The sequence below is a fragment of the Rhinoraja longicauda genome, chromosome 7, assembly GCF_053455715.1.
Source record: "Rhinoraja longicauda isolate Sanriku21f chromosome 7, sRhiLon1.1, whole genome shotgun sequence".
Lineage (NCBI taxonomy): Eukaryota > Metazoa > Chordata > Chondrichthyes > Rajiformes > Arhynchobatidae > Rhinoraja > Rhinoraja longicauda.
Genome location: NC_135959.1, coordinates 44,195,122 through 44,207,930, shown reverse-complemented (window position 1 = coordinate 44,207,930; position 12,809 = coordinate 44,195,122). Strand labels below are relative to the sequence as shown.

The 12,809-nt window shown below is 43.2% G+C and overlaps 1 protein-coding gene across 1 annotated transcript in view; it reads right to left on the bottom strand.

Annotated features, from left to right (window-relative positions):
• The window catches only part of atp8a2 (ATPase phospholipid transporting 8A2), a 171,014-nt gene that overhangs the window by 70,258 nt on the left and 87,947 nt on the right, over positions 1 to 12,809 (bottom strand). The gene's annotated exons all lie outside the window — the stretch shown is intronic.

The following is a 12,809-nucleotide window of genomic DNA, read 5'->3' as shown; positions in this document are numbered from 1 at the left end:
ACTGGGATAACATAGAACTAGTGTGAACGTAAGAAACGGAACTGCAGATGCTGGTTTACACCGAAGATAGACCTTGAAAAGTACTGCAAACAATTTTTGGGGGAGATTCAGTATGGAGGAAAAGTGCATCATAATGTGACCCAGTGCAGCTGACATAACATAACCCAATACATGAGTAGAAACAAGGTACTGCAGATGCTGGTTTACAGAGTGCTGGAATAACACAGTGGGTCAGGCAGCATCTCTGGAGTAAAGGAATAGGTGACGTTTTGGGTCGAGACCCTTCAGACTGCCGTTTTGTACTTGCGTTGGAGAGGGTCCAGAGGACGTTTATGAGCATGATCCCATGCATGATTGGGTTAGCGTATGATGGGCGTTTGACAGCACTGGTCCTGTACTCATTGGAGTTTACAAGGACGCGGGGGGGGACCTCATCGAAACTTACAAAATAGTGAAAGGCCTGGATTGAGTGGATGCGGAGAGGATGTTTTCAGTAGTGGAAGAGTCTAGGACCAGAGGGCACAGCCTCAGAATAAAAGGACGTACCTTTAGAAAATAGATGGAAGAATTTCCTTTGTCAGAGGGTGGTGGAATTCATTGCCACAGACGGCTGTGGAGGACGTCAAAGGGTGTTTTAAGGTGGAGATTGACATATTGGTGATTAGTAAGGGTGTCAAGGGTTATGGGGAGAAGGCAGGAGAATGGGGTTGAGAGGGAAAAAAAGTAGACCTGATGGGCTCAATGGCCTAATTCTGCTCTGATGACATGAACCTAAAAGCTTCATTCCTTCTCCACTACACAGAATGGTCAGAAGCTACATGCCTAATTCTAGGCTTATGTCTAAATATAAACTCCATTTTACAAGGCGAGTACTAAAAAATATGGCCATAGGAAAAGCTTCCATAATTTGTTTCCATAGAGTTTCATTGAGTCATACAGCATGGGCACAGACCCTTCGGCCAAACTTGCCCAAACTGACCAACATATCCCATCTACATTAGAGGGTGGAAAAAGGAAAAAGTTGCCCCTCAGGTTCCTATTGAATCATCTCCTCCCACCTTAAACATATAGGTCTCGATTCCCCACTCTGAGACTACCCTATGTATCAGTGAAAATGTGGAAACAAAAAGAACGGTGGATGCTCGTTTATGCCAAAGATAGATACAAAGTGCTGGAGTTACTCAGCAGATCAGGCAGCCTCTTTGGAGAAAAAGCATCTTTGTTTCTCCACAGATGCTGCCTCACCCGCTGAGTTACTCCAGCACTTGATGTCTGTCTATCTTTCTACCTATCTTAGTTTAGTTTAGTTTAGATATACAGCATGGAAACAGGTTCTTCGGCCTACCGAGTGCGTGCCGACCAGCAATCCCGACCATCTATCGATGTCACCACTTTCAAGGAACTATATACCTGCACTCCGAGATCCCACTGCCCTACAACATTCCCCAGAGCCCTGCCCTTCACTGTGAAACAGATCAACCTGCCACTTTAGTTAAAGTATTTAATGGATAGAGCCAATACAGGAACAAACTATTTTCAGAAGCAATAATATTAAAAAAGTTAAGCGACCAATTTAAAATGACAGTAACTATTTACTACCTCACACCTCAATTTAGTGACTGACGTTTCAGACAAATAGCACAGTTTGGGGAGAGGCATATCACTTTGAAAGATATCTGGAGTACACATCTCATCACATCAATTTAAAAATAAACAAAGTCTTTTGTCAGCTTTATTAAACACATTCAAATTACCTCAAAGGGCATTTCAGCAAGCCAGAGGAACAGCATTTCTTAAATCAAAACAGCTGCCAGAACTATTCACGTGTTAACGTCTTGTAAATGTCTATGTACTGTTCAAATAAATCAAATCCTCCCTGCAGGACAAGGCAGGAATAAAAGACACAATAGCAACCATTGTGCATCTGTCTATTGGAACATGGCCCTATGGCAAGTAAGCAGCTAATCAGTGTAACCCATAAGCTCAATGCTATGTGTGGTCTTAGCCGCATGCTGGTGCTCTCAAGTCACAGTGGCGCAGCGGTAGAGCTGCTGCCTTTCAGTGCCAGAGACCCGGGTTCGATCCTAACTACGGGTGCTGTATGCAGTTTACACGGACACCCTGTGAAAGGGTGGGTTTTCTCCGGGTGCTCCGGTTTCCTCCCACACTCCAAAAACATGTGGGTTTGTCGGTTATTTGACCTAGGGGCGGCATTGTGGCGCAGCGGTAGAATTGCTGCGTACTGTGCCAGAGGCCCCGGTTCGATCCTGACTAAAGGGGTGGCTGCATGGAGTTTGTGTATTCCTAGTTTGACCGCGTAGTTTTTCTCCGGTTTCCTCTCACACTTCAAAGACGTGCAGGTTTGTAGGTTAATTGGCGTCAGTAACAGATTGTAAATTGTTACTAGTGTGTAGGATAGTGCAGGTGTACAGGGATCGCTGGTCGGCACTGACTCGGTGCGCTGTATCTCTAAAGTCTAAAGTCATGTAATGACACAGAGTTTACATTGTCTCGCCTTGAAATGTCTTGGTAAAGGAAACCCTGCATTACCACAGCCACAGTGGTTTCCCATCACTGTAATTTATCACTTATGCATTGTCCTAGTTATGAAAAATATCCAGCTTTGAATGTGATAACAAGAAGCTGCAGATGCTGATTTATACCAAAGTTAGACACAAAATGCTAGAGTAACTCAGCTAGTCAGGCAGCATCTCTGAAGAACATGGACAGGCGATGTTTCGGGTCAAAACCTACCTGAAGCATCGCGTATCCATAAGTTCATAAGTCACAGGAGCAGATTTGGGCCATTTGGCCCATTAAGTCTGCTCTGCCATTGAATCATGGCTGATCTAAGTTTCCCTCTCAACTCCATTCTCCTGCCTTCTTCCCGTAACCTTTGACACCCTTACTAATCAAGAAACTGTCAATCTCCGCTTTAAAAATACCCCATTGACTTGGCCTCCACAGCTGTCTGTGGCAATGAATTCCACAGATTTGTTCTCTTGCTAAAGAAATTCCTCCTCATCTCCTTTCTAAAGGTGCGTCCTTTTATTCTGAGTTCTCCCAGCCCGCTGAGTTACTCCAACATTTTGTGTCCAGCTTTGGATATTGAGATTAAATCACTTACAAATATCTATTCAACATTTTCTGCTCAATCTTTTCGAGATTAAAGTGCTAAAACATAACAGTCAGAATTAGATGTGTTTAGATGAGAGAAACAGCATGGAAACAGGCCCTTCGGCCCACTGTGTCTAAACCAACCATTCACAATAGTTCTATGTTATCCCACTTTCTCATCCATTCCCTACACACTAGTGGAATTGGATTAGTTTTGAGATACAGCACAAAAATAAGTCCTTCGACCCACTGAGTCCATCGATCACCTGATCACACTAGTTCTATGTTATCCCACTTTCTCATCCATCACCAACACACTAAGGACAATTTTACAGAGGCCAATTAAGCTACAAATTGGCATATCTTTGGGATGTGAGAGGAAATTGGAGCAACTGGAGGAAATCCAAACGGTCACAGGGAGAACTTGCAATCTCCATACAGACAGCACCCGAGGTCAGGATCGAACCCAGGTCTCTGGCGCTGTAAGGCAGCAACTCTACTGTTGCACCACTGTACCGCCTGATTCTGACACTTTAAATTCCCCTAAATTCTTGGTAAACTGGTGTCAAACGCAAAGAGAGTACTGGAACATTTACATGTTAAACCATCGGAGACGTTATAAAACTTTTAAATTGAGTGAATTTCTCAATCACTACCCATCCTTGATCAATACTTGACCTGCAATTATGATCTATTTTGAGACTTTCCTGCTGGTGTAAAAATATACCATCCATTAACAATTCAAATAATGGTTTAGAGTCATAGTCATACAGGGTGGAAACAGGCCTTTGGCCCTACTTGCCCACACCAACCATCATGTCCCATCTACACTAGTTCCACCTCCCTGCGTTTGACTCATATCCCTCCAAACCTATCCCATCCATGTACCTGTCCAGATTTTTTTTTAAATGTTGCGATAGTACTTGCCACAAGTACCCCTCCGGCAGCTCGTTCCATGTACCATCATCCTTAAGTTGCCCACCTCATAAATCTTTCTCCTCTCACCTTAAACTTGTATCCTCCGGTTCTTGATTCCCATCCTCTGGGTAAAAGACTCTGTGCATCTACCCTATCTATTCCTCTAATGATCTTATTCACCTCCATATGCTCCAAGGAATAAAGACCTAGCCTTTTCATTTTGAAATGAAATTTCAAATTTGAATTTCTGTACATTTACCTTATCTATCCCTCTCATGATCTTATACACAAATGTTTGATGATTTGAATGGTTCTCTAGGGATGCTGTCTGACCTGCTGAATTACTCCAGCACTTGGTGTCTTTTCTTTTGAAACCAGCACCTGCAGTTCCTCGTATCTCCTTTGAATTAAACTAAAGCTCCTCTCTTAGCCTTAAACAAAGAAGGGTCCCGATCCAAAACACCACCTGTCTATATGGTCCAGGAGTGCTGCCTGACCTACAGCACTTTGTGTCATTAGTTTGCAAACCAGCATCTGCAGTTCCTTGTTTCAACCATTCAAATAAACTGACTAATTATTCTGAACATTTTACAGGTCTTGATGCCCTTTAAGAAAAACTGCATGCATTAACTGTTTTAAGTTCAGAAGAACATAAAACAAGTTCAATGACTTTACCATTACTCTTGCACTGTTGACAGAATGTCACTCAGAAATAGAAGAGTCTATTTCTTTAGCTATCAATCAAACCAAACCACATCTGTAACATCAACACAGAATCTCTGGCATTTTGAAAGCCACACCATTAACACTTTTTGTTTTATTTTCGACGACCATAAAGTAAACAATCTCCAAAACTCTCAGGGATATTGTCAAATTGAAACAAAGTACAGAAATAAGCCCTCAAAGCAAGAATAAAATAGTTGCACTGAATTCCTTCAACATTATAAAAAATTATAGTTAGCTTAGTTTATTTAGAGATACAGCTCAGAAACAGGCTCTTCGACCCACCAAGCCCACGCCGACCAGCTATGGCCCGTACACTAGGACTATACTACACACTAGGGATAATTTACAATTTTACCGAAGCCAAGTAACGTACAAACCTGTGTGTCTTTGGAGCGTGGTTCGATCTCTAACACTAAAACTCAAGTTTCATCACAAAGGTCCAAGAAAGGAAGGGGAGATCAGAGTGACAGGCTGAATCCAACAACTGCTGAAAATGGGTTGAGACAGAAAACAAGTCCTATGAATGGTTATGGTATTTAGGCTTTAAATGCCTCACTCTGCAAACTGTTTTAAAACATTATTGGTCATTTCCATCCATGTCAATAACTTCAGACACAACTTTCAAGTGTTGATACCGTAGCACACCAATTTTCTTTCTCCTGTTCTTGCAGTAACAGTTGCACTACTGATCGAGAGCCCCGAGATGATAAATTAAGATAGCCACAACTTATTTTGCCTTGTCAGTTGAACTAACTGCATGACATTTATGGATTTCCAGTTGAATAAGAGTCAAGAGTGTTTTATTGTCTTATGTTCCAGATAGAACAATGAAATTCTTACTTGCAGCTGCACAACAGAATATGTAAACATAGTACTCTGTAAAGAATATAGTAAACCACTATTTCCGTACAATTTGCAAATCGGGGATCTGTTTAAGCTTAGCAATATTCTACTGGACTGTTTGAAAGAAAATAATTTTGTTGTGCGTTTGCACTTTGCACATGTGACAATAAAAGCAACATTGAAACATTGAGATATTTTTAACAGTTACATGCATTAACTGTACCCTTCTCTGCTGTAGCCACGCATACTCCTGCCGCACTGATTATTGTACAGAAACAAGTCAGAATATCACTGTTTGGAAGCTCCTGCTTTCTTGCCAAGTGTCAGTGTCCAAACTAAAAAGAGTTGAATAAATGAAATGTAACGGGAACTGCCTGAAGAAGGGTTCTGATCCCGAAATGTCACCCATCCTTTTTCTGCAGAGATGCTGCCTGACCTGCTGAGTCGAACCAACACTTTGTGTCTATCTTCAGTATAAACCAGCATCTGCAGTTCCTTTGACACGTAACAGGAACTGAGCCCAGACACGAAGATAATATTCTAAATGTAGTCTCATCAGCAAGTTTTATCAGGATAATAAAAGCACTTCCAAGGCTGAGATTTGTATCTTCAGTACTCTGACTTGCTTTCCCACTCTCTATCCTGCCACTCATATCCCTACACCGTCCCGACAAGTTTCATCTGTTTCAGATTCCGCGTAAGCACTTAATGCTTTGATTTCCTTTATAACACATGTTTTACTGACCTCTACATCTGTTTTATCTGTTGCCTGGGTCTGGAATTTGCTCAAGGCATTTACCTGCAAAGCCTGAAGTACCTCATTTATTAAACACATCTGACAGTTCTTGATCCTTGAGATTTCTGCTCGTCTTGAATTAACCTTCAATCTTAAGCTAATTCTTTCATGCTTTCAAATACTTTGTTTAGTTTACATACAACGTGGAAATGGGCCCTTCGGCCCCTCAAGTACCGATCATCTGTACACACCAGTTCCATGTTATCCCATTTTCTCATCCACTCCATACACTAGGGGCAATTTAGAGAGGCCAGTTAACCTACAAACCCGCACGCCTTTGAGATGTGGGGGGAAACCGGAGCACCCGGAGGAAACCCATGAGGCACAGGGCGTATCATGCTCTTTGGGTATACAAGCAACTTCACATGTTGGCAACGCCTGCGGATTGTGCTAAAACTACAAAACAGGACAGAAAAAAATAAATTATCACAAAAAATAAATTAATACAGTAAATTAAATTAGATCCTGGTGATATGAGAGTTAACAGTCCTGATGGCCTGTGGGAAGAAACTCTGTCTCATCCTCTCTGTTTTCACAGCGTGACAGCGGAGGCGTTTGCTGACCGTAGCAGCCGTTGCTGGGGTGGTAGGGGTCCCCCATAATGTTGCTGGCTCTGGATCTGCACCTCCTGATGTATAGGTCCTGCAGGGGGGCGAGTGTAGTTCCCATAGTGCGTTCAGCCGAACGCACTACTCTCCGCAGAGCCTTCCTGTCCTGGGTAGAGCTATTCCCAAACCAGATTGTGATGTTTCCGGACAAGATGCTTTCTACAGCCCCAGAGTATAAGCACTGAAGGATCCTCAGAGAGACTCTGAATTTCCTCAACTGTCTGAGGTGGTAAAGGAGCTGCCTTGCCTTACTCACCAGTGTGGCAATGTGTGTTGTCTATGTCAGATCCTCTGTGATGTGGACTCCCAGGTATTTAAAGCTGTTCACCCTATCCACAGTAATCCCATTTATCTCCAGTGGCGTGTACGTCCTCGGATGTTGAGCCCTTCTAAAGTCTAATATATACACACACACACATATACACCCACACACACACACACATATACACACACACATACGTATATATATAAAAACGTACTTTGTTCTCTGTGGAGTACAATTTTTACATATTTTTACATATCTGTTGTGCTGCAAGTAAGAATTTAATTGTTTCTTTTCAGGACATACGACAATAAAACATTCTTGACTGTGTATCAGCACTCCCAAAATCAGACCTTTTGATCTATTAAATTGGTTCTAATTACTTTGACTACTTCTGAACTTCAGCACAATGACTACAGCTCTACACAAGGCAATGCTCAAAAGGTTGACCAGATAATTAGAGTGCACACTGAGGATGCACACGATATATTTGAGGCATTCCAGTCTCGGAATCCAAATATCCATCGCCAGTCCAAGAGCAGTTTGAGACAAGCACTCACTACTGACTCCGACAACATTTTAATCGCTTCCAGATGCCCTTGAGGCGAGTTGAGAGAGTGGGTGCACTAATCTGATAAAAGGGCAGCACCAGTGAGCCTATTCGCATGCTTTTTATTGTGCTCAAATTTGTTTTGGTAAGGAAGTCCCATTTCATTTGGGTACAGAATAATGTAGCATCAATTCACTTACACCACTTCCATTTCCTTATTTTTTCTGTGCAGCTGGTTTATGTACGTTCAGAACATTGCCTCTCCACGTCGCAGATACCCAAGGGCCTTCAAAGTGCTATTCTAATGTTTCCAAACTTTTTAATTCTGTTTTTATTTTACCCTGTCCTGCCAATAATGACACCGCGTGGGATTCACCCTCTGCACCTTCTCAGACTTGCACCAATTTGTGCGCTAATTTTATGTGAAAATCTACTTCGGGCCACATTCCCCTATACTTGGCCGATTATTGCAAAAAAGGAGCTTTAATATAAAATACATTCTGAAATGTGGGTAGAAGGGTCCAGACCCGAAATGTCACCGATCCACGTTCTCCAGTGATGCTGCCTAACCTGCTGAGATACACCAGCAATTGGAGTCTTGTTTTGTAAACCAGCACCTGCAGTTCCTCGTTTATACTTCCTCACCCATTATTTGTCAAACTTTGTCACGCCCTCGCCCCTCTTCCGGCTTTCTCCCCCAACTACAGTCAGTCCAAGGAAGGGTCCCAAACTGAGTGTGTAGGATAGTGTCAGCTTACGGGATGATCGCTGGTCGGCGCGGTCTCGGTGGGCCGAAGGGCCTGTTTCCGCACTGTATCTCTAAAGTAGAGTCTAAAGTCCTTCAGTTAATTGCCATTGGGCTACAATTGTGTAGAGAAGATGCGTGAGGTAGTTGTCAGGACATGAAGGTACAGGAAGAGGTTGAGCGGTCTAGGACTTTATTCCTTTGAGTGCACAAGGATGAGGGGCGATATTACAGATTTTAAAAAATCAAGAGAGAAATAGATAGAGTGAATGCACAGAGTATTTTACCCAGGGTAGGGGAATCAAGAGCTAGAATCCATCAGCGTTTAGCTTGGAGATCCTTGACATCAAGCAACTGCGATTTATTTTACATGACCGAGGAACCACAGGCTTTATAAAATAATTCTCAGAAAGCAAACCCGGAAGAAAAAACCTCGAGTCATAAGGAACTGCAGATGCTGGTTCATGCACAAAATGCTGGAGTAACTCAGCGGGTCAGGCAGCATCTCTGGAGAACATGGATTGGTGACGTTTCAGGCCAGGACCCTTCTTCAGACCTTCCCAATGTACTTCCCTAAGGATTTATTCACAAAATGCTGGAGTAACTCAGCAGGTCAAGCAGCATCTCGGGAGAGAAGGAATGGGTGACGTTTCGGATTGAGACTGAAGTCTGAAGAAGGGTCTCGACCCGAAACATCACCCATTCCTTCTCTCCCGAGATGCTGCCTGACCTGCTGAGTTACTCCAGCATTTTGTGAATAAATCGATTTGTACCAGCATCTGCAGTTATTTTCTTATACTACCTCCCTAAGGATACAGCTCCGAGATTATGATCAGTCCTTCAGTTAAATTCAATGAAACTTTATTGTCACATGTCCCTAGGTACAATGCTTTCTTTTGCATACAACCCGGTAAAATCATACGTTAGACCTCACCTAGGCAGTACACAAGTGTCGCCACATCTTGGTACCGACAAAGTTACAACAGTTCACCGAACATTGCTGCTGGTGTCCCCGGGTCCCCCTTCATTCTCAGCAGCCGCCTGCCAGGTCCCGCTTCGTTCATGGCATGCCACTCCGCCCCGGAAAGGCCGGGTACCCCACCCCACTCGATGGCCCACTCCTGGGTCCCCCCTTCAATCTCAGCGAATGCCTTCAGAACACAACTGCGTACGTGGCCACAATGGAATCTAGAAATCTGCAGGTACCTCCAAAGTTAGCTACACCACAATACAATTGAAGATCAGAACTCCTTTCACAACAGAGGCTCATTGGAGATTTAGACTTCAGATTTTAGAGGGAGAGAGCGCAGAAACAGAGCCTTCGGCCCGAGCCCGCACCGACCATCAATCCCCGTAAACTAGCACTATCTTACTCACTAGGGACAATTTACAATTTACAGAACCCAATTAACCTACAAACCTGTATGTCTTTGGAGTGTGGGAGGAAACCGGAGCACCCAGAGAAAACCCACGTGGTCACAGGGAGAAGGTACAAACTTCATACAGACAGCACCCGTAGTCAGAATCTAACCCACGTCTCTGGCGATGTAAGGCCACTACTCTACCACTATGCTGCCCATGGGAGATAAACAGGGGAAGAATTGTCAAGTCAGGAAGTTATACACATTCCAATTCCCAAACGCATTAAGCAAAAATAAGTAATTATTTCCAATGTAATGATATCCTCAAAGCCTCCCACATCCTCCCTCAAAATGTCCAAACGAACAATGCCCTAATCCCCAATCATCCATCATCTGTCTTTGTTAAACCACTCCATGTTACATTTAACATGCTTACACTGAAAACCCTCTAGGGTATTTGAATTCTCTGCAGTCCCTTTGGACCACAACTCACTCTACTCCAAACTGTAGCAATTTGCGATATTTCTCGTGAGGCTTCCCTGTATCTCCAGAACTCCACATCTTCAGCTCTCTGAATTCTTTCAATTATTTCTAAGCTATTAAAAGTCTGATTGCCTTCCTAATCCCTCCTTTCCTATCACGGTATTTATTTTCCTGTATGCCGAGGAATGTATTGTACATCATACAAAATATGCAAAAATAATTTCAACATGTGTTGTACGGATTACAGGTATATGGAGTTGACCTTCAAATGTAAACCACCACAATCTATGGCTATAAAATTAGACATGCTCATTTCATAATTTCTTCCACAATGTAAATCGTTGTGTCCAGGTTCAATGTTTTTCACTTCATAAGTTTGTAAGTTCCAGGAACAGAATTAGGCCATTCAAGTCTACTCCACCATTCCACCTTGGCTGATCTATCTTTCCCCCCTCAACCCCATTCTCCTGCCCTAACCCCATTACCCCCAACACCCTGACTAATCAAGAATCGGTCAATCTCTGCCATACAAAATATCTATGTCTGTGGCAATGAATTCCACAGATTCACCACCTTCTGACTAAATAAATTCCTCCTCCTTTCTAAAGGTACATTCTTTTATTCTGAGGCCATGGCCTCTGGTCCTAGACTCTCCCACATTCACTCAATTCAGGCCTTCCACTGTTCAGTAAGTTTCAATGAGGCCCCCACTTATCCTTCTAAACTCCAGTGAGTGCAGGCCCAGTGATGCCAGTACATCCTTCCTCAGATATGGTACCCAGAACTGCCCACATTCCTCCAAATGCAATCTGACCAGTGCTTTTTAAAGCCTCAACATTACATCCTTGTTTTTATATTCTAGCCTTCTTGAAATAAATGCTAGCATTGCATTCACCTTCCTTACTACCGATCCGACCTTCAAGTTAACATTTTGGGAATCCTGCACCAGCACTCACAAGTCCCTTTGCACCTCCGATTTCTGAATTGTCTCCCCATTTAGAAAATAGTCAAAATGCTTATGTAATTGAGCAGGACAGATAGCATCTTTGGAGAGAAGGAATGGGTGACATTTTGGGTCGAGACCCTTCTTCAGACCTTCTGCACTCATTCCTTCTCACCAGAGTTGCTGCCTGTCCCGCTGAGTTACTCCAGCATTTTGTGTCTATCTTCAATTTAAGCCAGCATCTGCAGTTCTTTCCTACACACAGAAAATAGTCTACTTCTTTATTCCTACTACCAAAATGCACGACTCCACACTTGGCTAATCTAGGCTAAACCAGGCTAAACTAAACATAGTCTGAAGAAGGGTCTCGACCTGAAATGTCACCCATTCCTTCTCTCCAGAGATGCTGTCTGTCCTGCTGAGTTACTCCAGCATTTTGTGTCTATCTTTGGTTTAAACCGGCATCTGCAGTTCCTTCCTAAACTAAACAAACCAGTTGTCAATCAACTTTTGAGATACTTGCCAGCGATTACATCAGGGAGTCTTGTTCAGTTGCATTAAGGAAAATTTTCACAGAATACGATGGATATGCATGTATTGTGGAAACCCGGGCGGTTTTAAAACATAAACAATTGGTGATGAATTTGGGAACTGAGGACCTGCAATTCTGATGAGAATATGGATTTGTCATTTTAAAATCAAGATGCAGAGATGAGGAGGATTTCTTCCTTCACAGGAATTGCCTGGGCAAGAACAAAGAATGGATACAACATAGAATTGCATGGGCAAGAACAGAGAATGGACACAACATAGAATTGCATGGGCAAGAACAGAGAATGGACACAACATAGAATTGCATGGGCAAGAACAGAGAATGGATGCAACATAGAATTGTTCCCCTGGTGAGCTGAGACCTCGTCAACCGCACAGAATATGGAACAAAGCCACTTCCCTTTCTCAGGATATTGTCAGTCCGATTATTTTTGGTGCATCAGCTGGTGACGGAAACAAAGCAGGGGAACATTTTACTCCCTTTCAAAGGGAGTGATAATCAGCACAATAGGGTAGAGAGCCACTTAATGTGAGCACGGAGCACAGGAAACCATTTAGGCTGCTTTGTGTTGAAGGCAGGACTTTCAGAGTGAATGGCAGGGCCCTGGGGAGTGTTGTAGAGCAGAGGGATCTCGGAGTGTTCGTACATAGGTCCCTGAACTGAGTCGACTATTTCTGTGCAACTGCTGTTCGGGGTGGTATGGTGATACTCAACTGGACTGTTTGTACTCAACTGGACTGCACTTCACACAGGCGACAATAAAGCACAACTGAACCATTGAAAATGGCATCACAGGAAGGTAGGGTGGTCAAGGTGGCTTTCAGCACATTGCCCGTCATCAGTCACGGTATACAGTGCAGAAGTTGGGATGTTATTCAACAGGGGGGCATAGTGGCACAGCGGT